Source organism: Pseudophryne corroboree, chromosome 1, assembly GCF_028390025.1.
Source record: "Pseudophryne corroboree isolate aPseCor3 chromosome 1, aPseCor3.hap2, whole genome shotgun sequence".
NCBI lineage: Eukaryota > Metazoa > Chordata > Amphibia > Anura > Myobatrachidae > Pseudophryne > Pseudophryne corroboree.
In genome coordinates, this window is record NC_086444.1 from 402,810,618 (window position 1) to 402,833,745 (window position 23,128).

Genomic DNA, 23,128 nt, shown 5'->3' on the forward strand with positions numbered 1-23,128 from the left:
AGGTACAGCCTGGATGGTCACCGGAGCCTTGCCGCCGGCCCCCTTGCAGATGCTGAAGTAAGAAGAGGTCCAGAATCGGCGGCAGAAGACTCCTCAGTCTTCTAAAGGTAGCGCACAGCACTGCAGCTGTGCGCCATTTTCCTCTCAGCACACTTCACACGGCAGTCACTGAGGGTGCAGGGCGCTGGGAGGGGGGCGCCCTGGGAGGCAAATGAAAACCTATTTTGGCTAAAAATACCTCACATATAGCCTCCGGAGGCTATATGGAGATATTTAACCCCTGCCAGAATCCGTTAAGAGCGGGAGACGAGGCCGCCGAAAAAGGGGCGGGGCCTATCTCCTCAGCACACAGCGCCATTTTCCCTCACAGAAAGGCTGGAGGGAAGGCTCCCAGGCTCTCCCCTGCACTGCACTACAGAAACAGGGTTAAAACAGAGAGGGGGGGCACTAATTTGGCGTTAGAAATATATAATAAAGATGCTATAAGGGAAAACACTTATATAAGGTTGTCCCTATATAATTATAGCGTTTTTGGTGTGTGCTGGCAAACTCTCCCTCTGTCTCTCCAAAGGGCTAGTGGGTCCTGTCCTCTATCAGAGCATTCCCTGTGTGTGTGCTGTGTGTCGATACGTGTGTGTCGACATGTATGAGGACGATGTTGGTGAGGAGGCGGAGCAATTGCCTGTAATGGTGATGTCACTCTCTAGGGAGTCGACACCGGAATGGATGGCTTATTTAGGGAATTACGTGATAATGTCAACACGCTGCAAGGTCGGTTGACGACATGAGACGGCCGACAAACAATTAGTACCGGTCCAGACGTCTCAAAAACACCGTCAGGGGTTTTAAAACGCCCGTTTACTTTAGTCGGTCGACACAGACACAGACAGGGACACTGAATCCAGTGTCGACGGTGAATAAACAAACGTATTCCTTATTAGGGCCACACGTTAAAGGCAATGAAGGAGGTGTTACATATTTCTGATACTACAAGTACCACAAAAGAGGGTATTATGTGGGATGTGAAAAAACTACCGTAGTTTTTCCTGAATCAGATAAATTAAATAAAGTGTGTGATGATGCGTGGGTTCCCCCCGATAGAAAATTAGGGGCGGTATACCCTTTCCCGCCAGAAGTTAGGGCGCGTTGGGAAACACCCCTTAGGGTGGCTAAGGCGCTCACACGCTTATCAAAACAAGTGGCGGTACCGTCTATAGATAGGGCCGTCCTCAAGGACCAGCTGACAGGAGGCTGGAAAATATCATAAAAAGTATATACACACATACTGGTGTTATACTGCGACCAGCGATCGCCTCAGCCTGGATGTGCAGAGCTGGGGTGGCTTGGTCGGATTCCCTGACTAAAAATATTGATACCCTTGACAGGGACAGTATTTTATTGACTATAGAGCATTTAAAGGATGCATTTCTATATATGCGAGATGCACAGAGGGATATTTGCACTCTGGCATCAAGAGTAAATGCGATGTCCATATCTGCCAGAAGATGTTATGGACACGACAGTGGTCAGGTGATGCAGATTCCAAACGGCACAAAGGTGTATTGCCGTATAAAGGAAGAGGAGTTATTTGGGGTCGGTCCATCGGACCTGGTGGCCACGGCAACTGCTGGAAAATCCACCGTTTTTACCCTAAGTCACATCTCTGCAGAAAAAGACACCGTCTTTTCAGCCTCAGTCCTTTCGTCCCTATAAGATCATATCTGCCCAGGGATAGAGGAAAGGGAAGAAGACTGCAGCAGGCAGCCCATTCCCAGGAACAGAAGCGTTCCACCGCTTCTGACAAGTTCTCAGCATGGCGCTGAGACCGTACAGGACCCCTGGATCCTACAAGTAGTATCCCAGGGGTACAGATTGGAATGTCGAGACGTTTCCCCTTCGCAGGCTCCTGAAGTCTGCTTTACCAAGGTCTCCCTCCGACAAGGAGGCAGTATGGAAAAAAAAAAAAATTCACAAGCTGTATTCCCAGCAGGTGATAATTAAATTACCTCTCCTACTACAAGAAAAGGGGTATTATTCCACACTATATTGTGGTACTGAAGCCAGAAGGCTAGGTGAGACTTATTCTAAAAAATTTTTGAACACTTACAAAGGTTCAAATCAAGATGGAGTCACTCAGAGCAGTGATAACGAACCAGGAAGAAGGGGACTATATAGTGTCCCGGGACATCAGGGATGCTTACCTCTATGTCCCAAATTTGCCCTTCTCACTAAGGGTACCTCAGGTTCGTGGTGCAGAACTGTCACTATCAGTTTCAGACGCTGCCGTTTGGACTGTCCACGGCACCCCGGGTCTTTACCAAGGTAATGGCCGAAATGATGATTCTTCTTCGAAGAAAAGGCGTCTTAATTATCCCTTACTTGGACGATCTCCTGATAAGGGCATAGTCCAGGGAACAGTTGGAGGTCGGAGTAGCACTATCTCGGATACTGCTACAACAGCACGGGTGGATTCTAAATATTCCAAAATCGCAGCTGATCCCGACGACACGTCTGCTGTGCCTAGGGATGATTCTGGACACAGTCCAGAAAAAGGTGTTTCTCCCGGAAGAGAAAGCCAGGGAGTTATCCGAGCTAGTCAGGAACCTCCTAAAAACAGTGCATCATTGCACAAGGGTCCTGGTAAAAATGGTGGCTTCCTACGAAGCAATTCCATTCGGCAGATTTCACGCAAGAACTTTTCAGTGGGATCTGCTGGACAAATGGTCCGGATCGCATCTTCAGATGCATCAGCGGATAACCCTATATCCAAGGACAAGGGTGTCTCTCCTGTGGTGGTTATAGAGTGCTCATCTTCTAGAGGGCCGCAGATTCGGCATTCAGGATTGGATGCTGGTGACCACGGAGCCCAGCCCGAGAGGCTGGGGAGCAGTCACACAAGGAAAAAATTTCCAGGGAGTGTGATCAAGTCTGGAGACTTTTCTCCACATAAATATACTGGAGCTAAGGGTAAATTTATAATGCTCTAAGCTTAGCAAGACCTCTGCTTCAAGGTCAGCCGGTATTGATCCAGTGGGAAAAACATCACGGCAGTCGCCCACGTAAACAGACAGGGCGACACAAGAAGCAGGAGGGCAATGGCAAAAACTGCAAGGACTTTTCGCTGGGCGGAAAATCATGTGATAGCACTGTCAGCAGTGTTTCATCCCGGGAATGGAAACTGGGAAGCAGACTTCCTCAGCAGGCACGACCTCCACCCGGGAGAGTGGAAACTTCATCGGGAAGTTTTTTCCACATGATTGTAAACCGTTGGGAAATACCAAAGGTGGACATGATGGCGTCCCGTCTGAACAAAAAACGGGACAGGTATTGCGCCAGGTCAAGAGACCCTCAGGCAATAGCTGTGGACGTTCTGGTAACACCGTGGGTGTACCAGTCGGTGTATGTGTTCCCTCCTCTGGTTCTCATACCTAAGGTGCTGAGAATTATAAGACGTAGAGGAGTAAGAACTATACTCATGGCTCCGGATTGGCCAAGAAGGACTTGGTACCCGGAACTTCAAGAGATGCTTACAGAGGTCTTATGGCCTCTGCTGCTAAGAAGGGATTTGCTTCAGCAAGTACCATGTCTGTTCCAAGACTTACCGCAGCTGCGTTTGTCGGCATGGCGGTGGAACGCCGGATCCTAAGGGAAAAAGGCATTCCGGAAGAGGTCATTCCTACCCTGGTCAAAGCCAGAAAGGAGGTGACCGCACAACATTATCACCACATGTGGCGAAAATATGTTGCGTGGTGTGAGGCCAGGATGGCCCCACAAAGAAATTTCAACTCGGTCGTTTCCTGCATTTCCTGCAAACAGGAGTGTCTATGGGCCGCAAATTGGGGTCCATTAAGGTTCAAATTTCGGCCCTGTCGATTTTCTTCCAGAAAGAATTGGCTTCAGTTCCTGAAGTCCAGAAGTTTGTCAAGGGAGTATTGCATATACAACCCCCTTTTGTGCCTCCAGTGGCACTGTGGGATCTCAACGTAGTTCTGGGATTCCTCAAATCACATTGGTTTAAAACCAGTCAAATCTGTGGATTTGAAGCATCTCACATGAAAAGTGACCATGCTCTTGGCCCTGGCCTGGACCAGGCGAGTGTCAAATTGGTGGTTTTTTCTCAAAAAAGCCCATATCTGTTTGTCCATTCGGACAGGGCAGAGCTGCGGACTCGTCCCCAGTTCTCTCCCTAAGGTGGTGTCAGTGTTTCACCTGAACCAGCTTATTGTGGTGCCTTGCACCTACTAGGGACTTGGAGGACTCCAAGTTGCTAGATGTTGTCAGGGCCCTGAAAATATGTTCCAGGACGGCTGGAGTCAGGAAAACTGACTTGCTGTTATCCTGTATGCACCCAACAAACTGGGTGCTCTTGCTTCTAAGCAGACTATTGCTAGTTGGATGTGTAATACAATTCAGCTTGCACATTCTGTGGCAGGCCTGCCACAGCCAAAATATGTAAATGCCCATTCCACAAGGAAGGTGGGCTCATCTTGGGCGGCTGCCCGAGGGGTCTCGGCTTTACAACTTTGCCGAGCGGTTATTTAGTCAGGGGCAAACACGTTTGTAAAATCCTACAAATTTGATACCCTGGCTAAGGAGGACCTGGAGTTCTCTCATTCGGTGCTGCAGAGTCATCCGCACTCTCCCGCCCGTTTGGGATCTTTGGTATTATCCCCATGGTCCTTTCAGGAACCCCAGCATCCACTAGGACGATAGAGAAAATAAGAATTTACTTACCGATAATTCTATTTCTCGGAGTCCGTAGTGGATGCTGGGCGCCCATCCCAAGTGCGGATTGTCTGCAATACTTGTACATAGTTACAAAAATCGGGTTATTATTGTTGTGAGCCATCTTTTCAGAGGCTCCGCTGTTATCATACTGTTAACTGGGTTCAGATCACAGGTTGTACAGTGTGATTGGTGTGGCTGGTATGAGTCTTACCCGGGATTCAAAATCCTTCCTTATTGTGTACGCTCGTCCGGGCACAGTACCTAACTGAGGCTTGGAGGAGGGTCATAGGGGGAGGAGCCAGTACACACCACCTGATCGTAAAGCTTTACTTTTTGTGCCCTGTCTCCTGCGGAGCCGCTATTCCCCATGGTCCTTTCAGGAACCCCAGCATCCACTACGGACTCCGAGAAATAGAATTATCGGTAAGTAAATTCTTATTTTTTCAGGTTTAAAAATCGGTCTGACCGAGTCGTCCGGCTTCCGAACTACGAAGAGGCTTGAATAAAAAAAACCTTCTCCTTACTGTGCCAAGGTTACCAGGACAATGACCTGATCCTGACATCATTTTTGAATTGCCGTTGTTACTGCCTCTCTTACCGGAAGAGAAGCTGGCAAGGTCGATTTGAAAAATCGGCATGGGGGGCCGTCTTGAAACTCTAGTTTGTACCCATGGGACACTATTTGTAAGACCCATTGGTCCAGGCCAGATTGAATCCAGATTTGGCTGAAAAGTTTCAGACGTGCTCCCACCCGAGTGGACTCCCGCAAGGGAGCCCCAGCGTTATGCTGCAGACTTGGCAGAAGAGGGGTGGACTTCTGCTCCTGCGATCCGGGAGACGCTGCGGATTTCTTTCCTTCTCCCCTTCCCCTACCTGCAAAAAAGGGGGAACCTTTGGCCTTTTTGTATTTGTTGGGCCGAAGGGACTGTATGTGAGAGTGATGTGTCTTTTTCGCCGGTGTAGGAGCATAAGGCAAAAAGGTCGACTTACCTGCGGTAGCCGCCGAGACTAACGCATCCAGCCCATCACCAAACAAGGCCTCACCTTTACACGGGAGAGCCTCCTTTTTTCTTTTGTAATCTGTATCAGCATTCCACTGGCGAATCCACAACGCCCTCCGAGCCGATACTGCCATGGTAGCGGTTCTTGATCCCAAGAAACCAATATATTTCATGGTTTCTAGTACGTACGCAGCAGCGTCTTTGATATGACCTAACGTTAAGAGTATCTCGTCTCCATCTATTGTGTCAATGTCTAATGACAAGTTTTCTGACCACTTTTCAATAGCACTACTCACCCACTCACAGACAGTGGTAGGCCTGAGTAGTGTCCCATTGGCCACATCAATAGATCACCTCACTCACTTGCGGTCTGTTGGCTCCTTAAGTGAAGCCATTCCAGGCACAGGGAGAAACACCTTTTCTCTTTTATGACAGGACCCTGTCTAAAATGCGGGGCAACTCCCACCTTTTTTGGAAAAAGGTAAGCTGCCTGAATTCCTTTTGGGAATCTGAAATTTCTTTTCAGGTTAAATCAGACTCCCTCCAAGAGACTCTTCAACTCCTGAGGTGGAGGGAAAATTACATTACTTTTTTACTAAAGTAAATCCTCTCCTTGTGGTAAAAATAAAATTTTAAACCTACCGGTAAATCTTTTTCTCCTAGTCCGCAGAGGATGCTGGGGACTCCGTAAGGACCATGGGGTATAGACGGCTCCGCAGGAGACATGGGCACTGTAAAGCTTTAGAATGGGTGTGCACTGGCTCCTCACTCTATGCCCCTCCTCCAGACCTCAGTTAGGACTGTGCCCAGAGGAGATTGACAGTACAAGGAAAAGGATTTTGTTATCTAAGGGCGAGATACACACCAGCCCACACCATACAACGTGGTATACAATAACCAGTTAACAGTATGAATAAAAACAGCATCAGCCATAGGCCGATCTCAACTGTAACTTAACCCTTAAGTATGCAATAACTATATACAAGCCTTGCAGAATGTTTCCGCACTGGGACGGGCGCCCAGCATCCTCTACGGACTAGGAGAAAAAGATTTACCGGTAGGTTTAAAATCTTATTTTCTCTTACGTCCTAGAGGATGCTGGGGACTCCGTGAGGACCATGGGGTTTATACCAAAGCTCCAGAACGGGCGGGAGAGTGCGGATGACTCTGCAGCACCGACTGAGCAAACACGAGGTCCTCATCAGCCAGGGTATCAAACTTATAGAATTTTCCAAAAGCGTTTGAACCCGACCAAGTAGCTGCTCGGCACAATTGTAATGCCGAGAAGCCTCGGGCATCCGCCCAAGAAGAGCCCATCTTCCTAGTGGAATGGGCCTTTTCTGAATTTGGTACCGGCAAATCAGCCGTAAAATTAACCTGCTGAATCGTGTTACCGATCCAGCTAGCAATAGTCTGCTTAGAAGCCGGAGCGCCAACCTTGTTGGCTGCCTACAGGACAAACAGTGCATCTGTTTTCCTAACCATAGCCGTTCTGGCTAAATAAAACTTTAAGGCCCTGACTACAACAAGGGCCTGGAATTCTCCTAGTCACCCGTAGCCACAGGCACCACAATAACGAAACCACTTTTGGCAGACCTTGAGGACGAGTCCTCAGCCCTGCTCGATCCGCATGGAAAATCAGATAGGGGCTATTGTGAGACAAGGCCGCCAACTCGGACACCCGCCTCGCAGATGCCAAGGCCAATAACATGACCACTCTCCAAGTGAGAAACTTCAATTTAACCGTTTGAAGCGGTTCAAACTATTGTGACTTAAGGAAACTCAACACCACATTAAGGTCACATGGTGCCACTGGGGGCAAAAAAAGAGGTTGGATGTGTAACGCTCTTTTTACCAAAGTCTGGACTTCTGTGAGAGAAGCCAATTCCTTCTGAAAGAATATGGATAAGGCAGAAATCTGCACCTTAATTGAGCCTAACTTTAGGCCAATATCCACTCCTGCTGTAGAACATGGAGAAAACGTCCTAGTTGGAAATCCTCAGTAGGAACCTCCTTGGCTTCACACCAAGACACATATTTTCTCCAGATACGGTGATGGTGCTTCGCCGTAACATTTTTTCTAGCTTTAATAAGAGTAGGAACGACCTCCTTCTGGAAAACCCTTTTCAGCTAGGATATGGTGTTCAACCGCCATGCCGTCAAACGTAAACGCAGTAAGTTTTGGAACACGTACGGCCCCTGTAGTAGCAGGTTCTCCCTGTGAGGAAGGGGCCACGGATCTTCTGAGAGCAGTCCCTGAAGATCTGCGTACCAGGCCCTTCGAGGCCAATCTGGAACAATGAGTATCGTCTGCACTCTTGTTTGTAATATGATTCTCAATATTTTTGAGATGAGAGGAAGTGGAGGGAGCACATAGACCGACTGAACACCCACGGTGTCACCAGGGCGTCCACCGCCGCTGCCTGAGGGTCCCTCGACCTGGAACAATATGTCCGAATCTTCCTGTTGAGGCGTGATGCCCTCATGTCTATATGAGGAAGTCCTCAACGACTTTTCCCCATTGTAGTGACTTCCTGATGAAGTCCCCACTCTCTTAGATGGAGATTGTGTCCTCTGTAATGAAGACCTCTAACAGAGCGCTTACATGCTTTTTCGCCCCGCGAAGAATCCTGGTGGCTTCTGCCATTTCTGCTCTGCTTTTTGTCCCGCCCTGGCTGTTCGCCTGTGTCACTGCCGCGACGTTGTCTGACTGGATCAGAACAGGCAGGATTGCGAAGAAAATTCTCTGCTTGTTTGAGGCTGTTGCAAATGGCCCTCAATTTCAGCACATTGATGTCTGGGTAAGCCTCTTGGCCTGACCATATTTTCTGAACATTGTTTCCCTGTGTGACTGCTCCCCATCCTCGGAGGCTCGCGTCCGTAGTCACAAGTACCCAATCTTGAATGCCGAACCTGCGACCCTCTAGAAGGTGAGCACTCTGGAGCCACCACAGGGGAGAGAGAGAGAGACTGGCCCGGGGGGACCGGGCTCCGATGTATGTGACGGTGGGACCCTGACCACTTGTCTAGAAGATCCCACCGAAAGGTCCATGTGGAATGGCCTCATAGGCCGCCACCATCCTTCCTAATAAATGAGTGCATTTAGTCTCTGACCATGTTCTGGAGTACTGTGGCTTTTTCCTTTGGGAGAAAGACGTTTTGATTTTCTATCTCCAGAATCATGTCCAAAAACGGCAGTCGAGTTGTTGGAACCAACTGTCACGTTGGTAGATTTAGGATCCCGCCGTGTTGTTGTAGTATTCTCAGGGAGAGAGATACGCTTTGTAATAATTTTCCCCATGAACTCGCCTTTACCAGGAGATCGTCCAAGTATGGGATAAATGTGACGCCTTGCTTACGCAGGATCACCATCATGTCCGCCATTAACTTGTCGGACGTGGGAATAACAATCCTGTACCGCGAATCTTAGGTACGCCTGATGAGGATAAATGGGGACATGAAGGTATGCATCCTTTATGTCAAGTGACCCCATAAAAACCTCCCCTTCCAGGTTGGAGATCATTGCCCGGAGAGATTCCATCTTGAATTTGAACCTTTTCAGATATAGGTTCAGGGATTTTAGATTCAGAATGGGCCTTACCGAGCCATCCGGTTTCGGGACCATAACAAAAGCTTGAATAAAACCCCTTCCCCTGTAGAAGGGGAACCTTGATAATCACATACTGATGATACAGTTTCTGTATGGTAGCTGTCACTGTTTCCCTCTCTGAGGAGGAAACTGGCAAAATCGATTTGAAAAATCGGTGAGGAGGCACATCTTCGAATTCTAATTTGCATCCCTGGGATACAATTTTTACCGCCCAAGGATCCAAGTCCGACTGAACCCAGACTTGTCTGAAGAGTTGAAGATGTGCCCCACCGGCGCGGGATCCCTCAGCGGAGCCCCCGCGTCTTGTAGTGGATTTTGTAGAGGACGGGGTGGACTCTTGTCCCTGGGAAATAGCCGTAGCTGGTGTTCTTTTCCCTCTACCTCTGGCGAGGAAGGAAGAACCCCGACCCTTTCTGAACTTATGCGACCGAAGGGACTGCATTTGATATTGCCGTGTTTTCTTTTCCTGTGGGGGAACATAAGGCAAAAAAGTATTTACTCGCGGTCGCTGTGGTTACAGATCCGCAAGGCCCTCCCCAAATAAAACTTCACCTTTGTAAGGCAAAGTCTTTTTTTTTTTTTTTTTTAAACAGCATACCTGTCCCTTGGCAGGTCCACAGGGACCGTCTAACAGAGGTCTCCATGGCATTGGCTCTTGAACCCAACAGCCCAACATCACTCGCAGCTTCTCTCATATATTATGCTGCGTCTTTAATGTGGCCCAAGGTCACCAAAATTGTATCTTTTTCTAGGGTGTCAATGTCAGATGACAAGTTATCTGCCCCCGCTGCAACTGCGCAACCCACCCATGCCAACGCTGCCGGCCTTAGTAGGGCACCCGTATGTATAAATTGATTTTAAGGTAGTTTCCTGTCTGCAATCAGCAGGACTCTTAAGGGCTGCCGTATCAGGGGAAGGTAGCGCCCCCCTTTTTTCAACAAGCGCGTAAATGCCTTGTCCACCGTGGGCGAGTATTCCCACCGTAACCTGTCCTGGGTGGAAAAAATAAGAATTTACTTACCGATAATTCTATTTCTCATAGTCCGTAGTGGATGCTGGGACTCCGTAAGGACCATGGGGAATAGCGGCTCCGCAGGAGACTGGGCACAAAAGTAAAAGCTTGAACTAGCTGGTGTGCACTGGCTCCTCCCCCTATGACCCCCCTCCAAGCCTCAGTTAGGATACTGTGCCCGGACGAGCGTACATAATAAGGAAGGATATTGAATCCCGGGTAAGACTCATACCAGCCACACCAATCACACCGTACAACCTGTGATCTGAACCCAGTTAACAGTATGATAAACGAAGGAGCCTCTGAAAAGATGGCTCACAACAATAATAACCCGAATTTTGTAACAATAACTATATACAAGTATTGCAGACAATCCGCACTTGGGATGGGCGCCCAGCATCCACTACGGACTATGAGAAATAGAATTATCGGTAAGTAAATTCTTATTTTCTCTAACGTCCTAAGTGGATGCTGGGACTCCGTAAGGACCATGGGGATTATACCAAAGCTCCCAAACGGGCGGGAGATTGCGGATGACTCTGCAGCACCGAATGAGAGAACTCCAGGTCCTCCTCAGCCAGGGTATCAAATTTGTAGAATTTAGCAAACGTGTTTGCCCCTGACCAAGTAGCTGCTCGGCAAAGTTGTAAAGCCGAGACCCCTCGGGCAGCCGCCCAAGATGAGCCCACCTTCCTTGTGGAATGGGCTTTTACAGATTTTGGCTGTGGCAGGCCTGCCACAGAATGTGCAAGCTGAACTGTACTACAAATCCAACGAGCAATCGTCTGCTTAGAAGCAGGAGCACCCAGCTTGTTGGGTGCATACAGGATAAACAGCGAGTCAGATTTCCTGACTCCAGCCGTCCTGGAAATATATATTTTCAGGGCCCTGACTACGTCCAGTAACTTGGAGTCCTCCAAGTCCCTAGTAGCCGCAGGCACCACAATAGGCTGGTTCACATGAAACGCTGAAACCACCTTTGGGAGAAATTGAGGACGAGTCCTCAATTCTGCCCTATCCGTGAAAAATCAGGTAAGGGCTTTTATAAGATAAAGCCGCCAATTCTGAGACACGCCTGGCTGAAGCCAGGGCTAACAGCATTACCACCTTCCATGTGAGATATTTTAATTCCACAGTGGTGAGTGGTTCAAACCAATGTGATTTTAGGAAGCCCAAAACCACATTGAGATCCCAAGGTGCCACCGGGGGCACAAAAGGAGGCTGTATATGCAGTACCCCTTTGACAAACGTCTGGACTTCAGGCACTGAAGCCAGTTCTTTTTGGAAGAAAATCGACAGGGCCGAAATTTGAACCTTAATGGACCCTAATTTTAGGCCCATAGACAGTCCTGTTTGCAGGAAATGTAGGAAGCGACCCAGTTGAAATTCCTCTGTAGGGGCCTCTTTGGCCTCACACCACGCAACATATTTTCGCCAAATGCGGTGATAATGTTTCGCGGTTACATCCTTCCTGGCCTTTATCAGGGTAGGGATGACTTCTTCTGGAATGCCTTTTTCCTTCAGGATCCGGCGTTCAACCGCCATGCCGTCAAGCGCAGCCGCGGTAAGTCTTGGAACAGACAAGGTCCCTGCTGGAGCAGGTCCTTTCTTAGAGGTAGAGGCCACGGGTCCTCCGTGAGCATCTCTTGAAGTTCCGGGTACCAAGTCCTTCTTGGCCAATCCGGAACCACGAGTATAGTTCTTATTCCTCTCCTTTTTATGATTCTCAGTAATTTTGGTATGAGAGGCAGAGGAGGGAACACATACACTGACTGGTACACCCATGGTGTTACCAGAGCGTCCACCGCTATTGCCTGAGGGTCCCTTGACCTGGCGCAATATCTGTCTAGTTTTTTGTTGAGACGGGACGCCATCATGTCCACCTTTGGTTTTTCCCAACGGTTTACCATCTCTTGGAAGACTTCTGGATGAAGTCCCCACTCCCCCGGGTGAAGGTCGTGTCTGCTGAGGAAGTCCGCTTCCCAGTTGTCCACTCCCGGAATGAACACTGCTGACAGTGCTATCACATGATTCTCCGCCCAGCGAAGAATCCTTGCAGCTTCTGCCATCGCCCTCCTGCTTCTCGTGCCGCCCGGTCTGTTTACGTGGGCGACTGACATGATGTTGTCCGATTGGATCAATACCGCCTGACCCTGAAGCAGGGGTTTTGCTTGACTTAGGGCATTGTAAATGGCCCTTAGTTCCAGAATGTTTATATGAAGAGATGTTTCCATGCTTGACCACAAGCCCTGGAAATTTTGTCCCTGTGTGACTGCTCCCCAGCCTCTCAGGCTGGCATCTGTGGTCACCAGGATCCAATCCTGAATGCCGAATCTGCGGCCCTCTAGTAGATGAGCACTCTGCAGCCACCACAGAAGAGACACCCTTGTCCTTGGTGACAGGGTTATCCGCTGATGCATCTGAAGATGCGATCCGGACCATTTGTCCAGAAGATCCCACTGAAACGTTCTTGCATGGAATCTTCCGAATGGAATCGCTTCGTAAGAAGCCACCATTTTTCCCAGGACCCTCGTGCACTGATGCACTGACACCTGGCCTGGTTTTAGGAGATTCCTGACTAGCTCGGATAACTCCCTGGCCTTCTCCTCTGGGAGAAACACCTTTTTCTGGACTGTGTCCAGAATCATTCCTAGGAACAGGAGACGTGTCGTTGGAATCAGCTGCGATTTTGGAATATTTAGAATCCACCCGTGCTGACGTAACACTAACTGAGATAGTGCTACTCCGACTTCTAACTGTTCCCTGGACCTTGCCCTTATCAGGAGATCGTCCAAGTAAGGGATAATTAAAACGCCTTTTCTTCGAAGAAGAATCATCATTTCGGCCATTACCTTGGTAAAGACCCGAGGTGCCGTGGACAATCCAAACGGCAGCGTCTGAAACTGATAATGACAGTTTTGTACTACAAACCTGAGGTACCCTTGGTGAGAAGGGTAGATTGGGACGTGGAGATAAGCATCTTTGATGTCCAGAGACACCATATAGTCCCCTTCTTCCAGGTTTGCTATCACTGCTCTGAGTGACTCCATCTTGAATTTGAACCTCTTTATGTAAGTGTTCAAGGATTTTAGATTTAAAATTGGTCTCACCGAGCCGTCCGGCTTCGGTACCACAAACAGCGTGGAATAATACCCCTTTCCCTGTTGTAGGAGAGGTACCTTGATTATCACCTGCTGGGAATACAGCTTGTGAATGGCTTCCAAAACTGCCTCCCTGTCGGAGGGAGACTTTGGTAGAGCAGACTTCAGGAACCGGCGAGGGGGAGACGTCTCGAATTCCAGTTTGTACCCCTGTGATACTACCTGCAGAATCCAGGGGTCCACTTGCGAGTGAGCCCATGCGCGTTGAAATTTTTGAGACGGGCCCCCACCGTGTCCGAGTCCGCTTGTAAAGCCCCAGCGTCATGCTGAAGACTTGGCAGAAGCAGAGGAGGGCTTCTGCTCCTGGGAAGAGGCTGCCTGGTGCAGTCTTTTTTCCTCTTCCTCTGCCCCGGGGCAGAAATGAGTGGCCTTTTGCCCGCCTGTACTTATGGGAACAAAAGGACTGAGTTTGAAAAGACGGTGTCTTTTTCTGCTGAGAGGTGACCTGGGGTAAAAAGGTGGACTTTCCGGCCGTTGCCGTGGCCACCAGGTCCGATAGACCGGCCCCAAATAACTCCTCCCCTTTAAACGGCAATACTTCCATATGTCGTTTGGAATCCGCATCCCCTGACCACTGTCGCGTCCATAACGCTCTTCTGGCAGAAATGGACATAGCACTCACTCTTGATGCCAGGGTGCAAATATCCCTCTGTGCATCACGCATATATAGTAATGCATCCTTCAAATGCTCTATAGTTAGTAATATACTGTCCCTATCCAGGGTATCAATATTTTCAGTCAGGGAATCCGACCACGCAACTCCAGCACTGCACATCCAGGCTGATGCGATTGCTGGTCGCAGTATAACACCAGTATGTGTGTATAACCCTTCAGGATATTTTCCAGCCTTCTATCCGCTGGTTCTTTGAGGGCGGCCGTATCAGGAGACGGTAACGCTACTTGTTTAGATAAACGTGTGAGCGCTTTATCTACTCTAGGGGGTGTTTCCCAACGCGCCCTAACCTTTGGCGGGAAAGGGTATAGTGCCAATAATTTATTAGAAATTAGCACTTTTTTATCGGGGGAAACCCACGCTTTATCACACACCTCATTTAATTCATCTGACTCAGGAAAAGCTACTGGTAGTTTTTTCACTCCCCACATAATACCCTTCTTTGTGGTACTTGTAGTGTCAGAAATGTTCAATGCCTCCTTCATTGCCGTGATCATGTAACGTGTGGCCCGACTGGACATTACGTTTGTCTCCTCACCGTCGACACTGGACTCAGTATCCGTGTCTGGGTCTGTGTCGACCCACTGAGGTAACGGGCGTTTTATCGCCCCTGACGGTGTCTGAGACGCCTGGACAGGCACTAATTGATTTGTCGGCTGTCTCATGTCGTCAACAGTTTTTTGTAAAGTGCTGACATTGTCACGTAGTTCTTTAAATACAACCATCCAGTCAGGTGTCGACTCCCTAGGGGGTGACATCACTAATACAGGCAATTGCTCTGCTTCCACATCATTTTCCTCCTCATACATGTCGACACAATCGTACCGACACCCAGCACACACACAGGGAATGCTCTGATAGAGGACAGGACCCCACTAGCCCTTTGGGGAGACAGAGGGAGAGTTTGCCAGCACACACCAGAGCGCTATATATATATATATATATATATATATATATATATATATATATATATATATATATATATATAGGGATAACCTTATATAAGTGTTACTCCCTTTTATAGCTGCTGTTTATAATTTAGCTGCCAATAGTGCCCCCCCTCTCTCGTTTTTACCCTGATTCTGTAGGGACTGCAGGGGAGAGTCAGGGAGCCGTCCTTCCAGCGGAACTGTGAGGGAAAATGGCGCTTGTGTGCTGAGGAGATAAGGCCGTCGTGAAAGGGCGGAGCCTATCTCCCGCTTTTTTCTGGAAAACTGGCAGGGGTTAAATACATCCATATAGCCCAGGAGCTATATGTGATGTATTTCTTTTGCCATCCTAAGGTATTTCTGTTTTTATTGCGTCTCAGGGCGCTCCCCCCCAGCGCCCTGCACCCTCAGTGACCGGAGTGTGAAGTGTGCTGAGAGCAATGGCGCACAGCTGCAGTGCTGTGCTCTACCTTAGTTGAAGACAGGAACGTCTTCTGCCGCCGATTTCACCGGACCTCTTCGTTCTTCTGGCTCTGTAAGGGGGCCGGCGGCGCGGCTCCGGGACCCATCCAGGCTGAACCTGTGATCGTCCCTCTGGAGCTAATGTCCAGTAGCCTAAGAAACCCAATCCACTCTGCACGCAGGTGAGTTCGTTTCTTCTCCCCTTAGTCCCACGAAGCAGTGAGCCTGTTGCCAGCAGGACTCACTGAAAATAAAAAACCTAAAATAAACTTTTACTCTAAGCAGCTCAGGAGAGCCACCTAGCATGCACCCTTCTCGTTCGGGCACAAAAATCTAACTGAGGCTTGGAGGGGGGTCATAGGGGGAGGAGCCAGTGCACACCAGCTAGTTCAAGCTTTTACTTTTGTGCCCAGTCTCCTGCGGAGCCGCTATTCCCCATGGTCCTTACGGAGTCCCAGCATCCACTTAGGACGTTAGAGAAATTACGCCACAATATTTTCTTGGGAATCTGCAGTTTCTTATCTGGAGTTTCCCAAGCTTTTCAAACAGGGCGATCAGCACGCGAGATGGGGGAAAAGTTACCTCAGGATTCTTTCCCTTAAACATGCCTACCTTTGTGTCAGAGACAGAAAGGTCCTCAGTGATATGCAAAACATCTTTAATTGTTACAATCATATATTGAAAACACTTGTCCACCCTTGGGTGCAACTTAGCATCATCACCGTCGACACTGGAGTCAGAATCCGTGTCGGTATTGGTGTCTACTACCTGTGAAAAGGGACGGTTCTGCAACCCCGAAGGGCCCTGTGACACAGTAAAAGCTATGGATTGACTCCCTGCTTTAATCCTTGGACTCCGCTTTGTCCAAACTTTGTAATAAAGTCACATTAGCATTTAACACATTCCACATATTCATTCAATCAGGTGTCGGCGGCGCCGATGGAGACACCACAATCATCTGCTCTACCTCCTCCCTATATGAGCCTTCCACCTCAGACATGTCGACACAGACGTACTGACATCCCCACACACACAGGGATACCTAATATAATGGGGACTGACCCACCATAAGGCCCTTAGGAGAGACAGAGAGAGAGTATGCCAGCACACACCCAGCGCCACTGTATACTGAGACAAAAAAAACAGTCTGTCAGCGCTTTTTATTACAAGTGTAAAACACCACATATCTGCGCCAATAAATGTGCCCCCCCCCTCGTTTTGACCCTCTGTTTTAACTAACAGCAGGGGAGAGCCCGGGGCCGCTTCTCTGTATGCTGAGGAGAAAAAATGGCGCTGGTTAGTGCTGGAGGAAACAAGCTCCGCCCCCCGACGGTAGGCTTCGTTCCCGCTCTAAATCTTTATACTGGCGGGGGATTCGGAAATATATATCCTTTATAGTGTATGTAAGTACTTTGTCAGTGTTATGTGAGGTATATTAATGCTGTCCAGGGCGCCCCCCCTGCGCCCTGCACTCTTACTGTGGTGCCTGTGTGTGTGAGCTGGGAGCAATGGCGCGCAGCGTTACCACTGCGCGTTACCTCATGAAGATCTGAAGTCTTCAGCCGCCTTTGAAGTCTTCTTTCTTCTTATACTCACCCGGCTTCTATCTTCCGGCTCTGTGAGGAGGATGGTGGCGCGGCTCTGGGACGAACTACAGGGTGTGACCTGTGTTCCGACTCCCTCTGGAGCTAATGGTGTCCAGTAGCCTAAGAAGCAGAGCCTATCATTTAAGTAGGTCTGCTTCTCTCCCCTCAGTCCCACGAAGCAGGGAGCCTGTTGCCAGCAGTGCTCCCTGAAAATAATAAACCTAACAAAAGCTTTTACAGAGAAACTCAGGAGAGCTCCCCTGCAGTGCATCCAGTCTCAAACTGGGCACAGGAATCAACTGAGGTCTGGAGGATGGGCATAGGAGCCAGTGCACACCCATTCTAAAGCTTTACAGTGCCCATGTCTCCTGCGGAGCAGTCTGTACCCCATGGTCCTTACAGAGTCCCCAGCATCCTCTAGGACGTAAGAGAAAGAGGGGGCTTCGTAACTTCTAACACCTCCTTTATAGCTAAAACATGTTTTGAATGTTTTTTTTTTTTTGCTAACTTAGGACCTATTCCCCTGGAATCACTAGTGTCGACACATGAATCAGAGTCCGTGTCGGTATCAGTTTGTACTACTTGTGCAAATTTGTATGTGACCCAGAAAGGACCCTGTGGATGAAAGGCAGAACTATTAAAAAATCACATCTTCAACAGATTATTTTCATTTTCTGTATGAGATTCAGTCCAACCTCTTACTGATATGATTCACACTATCATGTAACCTTTCACCCAGTCAGGCTCTTGGTGTCATATTACACCGCTGTGTCCCTAACATGTCTCCACAGAGTTCCCTGCCACAGACATGTCACACACGTGCACAACCACACCACATACACTCCGGGACTTATAGGGGACAGACCCACAGTAAAATCTGTCAGAGGGACACAGATAGGATTTGCCAGTTTACAACCCAGCGCCAGTAACACAATGTCTGTGAACACAAAATGCCCACTAACATGCAGCGCTTTATAATGTTAATCACACAATTATATAGCACCAAATTCACTGTGGCCCTCCCTGTTTTGCACCGATACTTGTGCAGTAGTGGAGGAGGACCAGCTTTGTCTCTGCAGCCTGAGGAGAGAAAGAGAAAATGGCGCTGAGCAGTGTGCTGGCTGAGGAGGAAGCTCCACTCTTCAATGGTGTGTTTCTCCTCAGCTTTGATGAGGTAATTTTTTATACTGGCGGGGGTAGGACTGTGCCTCAGCAACTTATGCCCCTTATTTATGCCAGTTTCCAAGTTTCATGCAACGGATGGCTCATAACAATAACCCTTAGTTAAGCAATAACTATATACACGTATTGCAGAAAGTCCGCACTTGGGACGGGCGCCCAGCATCCACTACGGACTACGAGAAATAGAATTACCGGTGAGTAAATTCTTATTTTCTCTGACGTCCTAGTGGATGCTGGGAACTCCGTAAGGACCATGGGGATTATACCAAAGCTCCCAAACGGGCGGGAGAGTGCGGATGACTCTGCAGCACCGAATGAGCAAACACAAGGTCCTCCACAGCCAGGGTATCAAACTTGTAGAACTTTGCAAATGTGTTTGAACCCGACCAAGTAGCCGCTCGGCAAAGCTGTAAAGCCGAGACCCCTCGGGCAGCCGCCCAAGAAGAGCCCACCTTCCTTGTGGAATGGGTTTTCACCGATTTTGGATGCGGCAATCCAGCCGCAGAATGAGCCTGCTGAATCGTGCTACAGATCCAGCGAGCAATAGTTTGCTTTGAAGCAGGAGCACCCAGCTTGTTGGGTGCATGCAAGATAAACAGCGAGTCAGTCTTCCTGACTCCAGCCGTTCTGGAAACATATATTTTCAAAGCCCTGACTACGTCCAGCAACTTGGAGTCCTCCAAGTCCCGAGTAGCCGCAGGCACCACAATAGGTTGGTTCAAATGAAACGATGACACCACCTTTGGGAGAAATTGGGGACGAGTCCTCAATTCTGCCCTGTCCATATGGAAGATCAGATATGGGCTTTCACATGACAAAGCCGCCAATTCCGACACATGCCTAGCCGATGCTAAGGCCAACAGCATGACCACTTTCCACGTGAGATACTTTAGTTCCACGGTCTTAAGTGGCTCAAACCAGTGGGATTTCAAGAAATCCAACACAACGTTAAGATCCCAGGGTGCCACAAAAGGGGGCTGAATATGCAGCACTCCCTTAACAAATGTCTGAACCTCAGGCAGTGAAGCCAGTTCTTTTTGAAAGAAAATGGATAGGGCCGAAATCTGGACCTTTATGGACCCCAATTTTAGGCCCATAGTCACCCCTGACTGTAGGAAGTGCAGGAAACGACCCAGTTGGAATTCCTCTGTAGGGGCCTTCCTGGCCTCACACCAAGCAACATACTTCCGCCATATACGGTGATAATGTTTTGCTGTCACGTCTTTCCTAGCCTTTATCAGCGTAGGAATAACTTCATCTGGAATGCCTTTTTCCGCTAGGATCCGGCGTTCAACCGCCATGCCGTCAAACGCAGCCGCGGTAAGTCTTGGAACAGACAGGGCCCTTGCTGCAGCAGGTCCTGTCTGAGAGGCAGAGGCCATGGGTCCTCTGTGCGCATTTCTTTCAGTTCTGGGTACCAAGTCCTTCTTGGCCAGTCCGGAACAATGAGTATTGTTCTTATTCCTCTCTTTCTTACTATTCTCAGTACTTTTGGTATGAGAGGAAGAGGAGGAAACACATATACCGACCGGTACACCCACGGTGTCACTAGGGCGTCCACAGCTATAGCTTGAGGGTCCCTTGACCTGGCGCAATAACTTTTTAGCTTTTTGTTGAGGCGGGACGCCATCATGTCCACCTGTGGCAGTTCCCATCGGTTTGCAATCAGTTGGAAGACTTCTTGATGAAGTCCCCACTCTCCCGGGGGGAGGTCGTGTCTGCTGAGGAAGTCTGCTTCCCAGTTGTCCACTCCCGGGATGAACACTGCTGACAGTGCTTGCACGTGATTCTCCGCCCATCGAAGAATCTTTGTGGCTTCCGCCATTGCCATCCTGCTTCTTGTGCCGCCCTGGCGGTTTACATGGGCGACCGCCGTGATGTCTGACTGAATCAGCACTGGCCGGTTTCGAAGCAGGGGCTCTGCTTGACTCAGGGCGTTGTAAATGGCCCTTAGTTCCAGTATATTTATGTGTAGAGAAGTCTCCAGACTTGGCCACAGCCCTTGGAAGTTTCTTCCCTGAGTGACTACCCCCCATCACCAGGATCCAGTCCTGTATGCCGAACCTGCGGCCCTCGAGAAGGTGAGCACTCTGCAGCCACCACAGAAGAGACACACTGGCCCTTGGGGACAGGGTGATCAGCCGATGCATCTGAAGATGCGATCCGGACCACTTGTCCAACAGATCCCACTGAAAGATCCTTGCATGGAACCTTGCCGAAGGGAATGGCTTCGTATGAAGCCCCATCTTTCCCAGGACTCGCGTGCAGTGATGCACCGATACCTGTTTTGGTTTCAGGAGGTCCCTGACCAGAGATGCTAATTCCTGGGCCTTCTCCACCGGGAGAAACACCTTCTTCTGTTCTGTGTCCAGAATCATGCCCAGGAAAAGCAGACGCGTCGTAGGAATCAGCTGCGACTTTTGAACATTCAGAATCCAGCCGTGCTGTAGTAACACTTCCCGAGAGAGTGTTACGCTGATCAACAACTGCTCCCTGGACCTCGCCTTTATAAGGAGATCGTCCAAGTACGGGATAATTATAACTCCCTTCTGCCGAAGGAGTATCATCATTTCGGCCATTACCTTGGTAAATATTCTCGGTGCCGTGGACAGGCCAAACGGCAACGTCTGGAATTGGTAATGACAGTCCTGTACCACAAATCTGAGGTACTCCTGGTGAGGTGGGTAAATGGGGACAGGCAAGTAAGCATCTTTGATGTCCAGCGACACCATAAAATCCCCCTCTTCCAGGCTTGCAATAACCGCTCTGAGCGATTCCATTTTGAACTTGAATTTCTTTATATAAGCGTTCAAGGACTTTAAATTCAGAATGGGTCTCACCGAACCGTCCGGTTTCGGTACCACAAACATTGTGGAATAGTAACCCCTTCCCTGTTGAAGGAGGGGGACCCTGACAATCACTTGCTGGAGGTACAGCTTGTGAATTGCCGCCAGCACTACCTCCCTTTCCATGGGGGAAGCTGGCAAGGCTGATTTGAGGTAACGGCAGAGGGGAGCCGCTTCGAATTCCAGCTTGTATCCCTGAGATACAATTTGTATAGCCCAGAGATCCACCTGTGAGCGAACCCACTGGCTGCTGAAGTTTCGGAGACGCGCCCCCACCGCACCTGGCTCCGCCTGTGGAGCCCCACCGTCATGCTGTGGACTTAGTGGAAGCAGGGGAGGACTTTTGTTCCTGGGAACTGGCTGCATGGTGCAGCTTCTTACCTCTACCAAGAAAGGATGCACCCCTGACCCTCTTGCCTTTTTGGGAACGAAAGGACTGCATTTGATAATACGGTGCTTTCTTAGGCTGTGAGGAAACCTGAGGCAAGAAAGTGGACTTTCCAGCTGTCGCTGTAGACACGAGGTCCGACAGACCGTCCCCAAACAATTCCTCACCCTTATAAGGCAAAACCTCCATGTGTTTTTTAGAATCAGCATCTCCTGTCCATTGCCGAGTCCATAAGACCCTCCTGGCAGAAATGGACATAGCATTAATTCTAGAGCCCAGCAGGCAAATGTCCCTCTGAGCATCACGCATATATAAGACGACGTCTTTGATATGGCCCAGGGTTAGCAAAACAGTATCTCTGTCAAGGGAATCTATGTCGTCTAACAGAGTATCTGTCCACGCTGCTACAGCACTACACATCCAGGCTGAAGCAATAGCAGGTCTCAGTAGAGTACCAGAGTGTGTATACACTGACTTCAGGATAGCTTCCTGCTTTCTATCCGCAGGCTCCTTTAGGGCGGCCGTATCCTGAGATGGCAGGGCCACCTTTTTAGATAAGCGTGTCAGCGCCTTGTCCACCCTAGGGGATGTTTCCCAACGTAACCTGTCCGTTGGCGGGAAAGGGTACGCCATCAGTAACCTCTTAGAAATCACTAATTTCTTATCCGGGGAACTCCACGCTTCTTCACACAATTCATCAGATGGGGGAAAAGTCACTGGCTGCTTTTTCTCCCCAAACATATAAACCCTCTTGGTATTAACCGGGTTACTCTCAGAAATGTGTAATACATCTTTCGTTGCAATAATCATGTATCGGATGGCCTTGGTCATTTTAGACTGTAAATGTGCCTCATCATCGTCGACACTGGAGTCGGACTCCGTGTCGGCATCTGTGTCAACCATCTGAGATAGAGGGCGTTTATGAGCCCCTGACGGTTTCTGAGTCGCCTGGGCAGGCGCGGGCTGAGACCCTGGCTGTCCCAAGGCTGCAGTGTCATCCAACCTTTTATGTAAGGAGTTTACATTGTCATTTAAGACCTTCCACATATCCATCCAATCAGGTGTCGGCCCCGACGGGGGCGATACCACACTTATCTGCCCTTGCTCCGCCTCCACGTAACCTTCCTCATCAAACATGTCGACACAGCCGTACCGACACACCGCACACACAGGGAATGCTCAGACTGAGGACAGGACCCCACAAAGTCCTTTGGGGAGACAGAGAGAGAGTATGCCAGCACACACCACAGCGCTATATAACAGGAATTTTCACTGCTAATAAGTGATTTACCCAATAGCTGCTTTTTTTGTATTGTTTGCGCCTAAATTTATGTGCCCCCCCTCTCTTTTTAACCCGTCTTGTACCTGGATACTGCAGGGGAGAGCCTGGGGAGCTGCTTCCAGCGGAGCTGTGAAGAGAAAATGGCGCTGGTGTGCTGAGGAAGAAGGCCCCGCCCCCTCAGTGGCGGGCTTCTGTCCTGCTTTCCATGTAAAAAAATGGCGGGGTTTTTTACATATATACAGTGCTAGACTGTATATATGTATGTTTT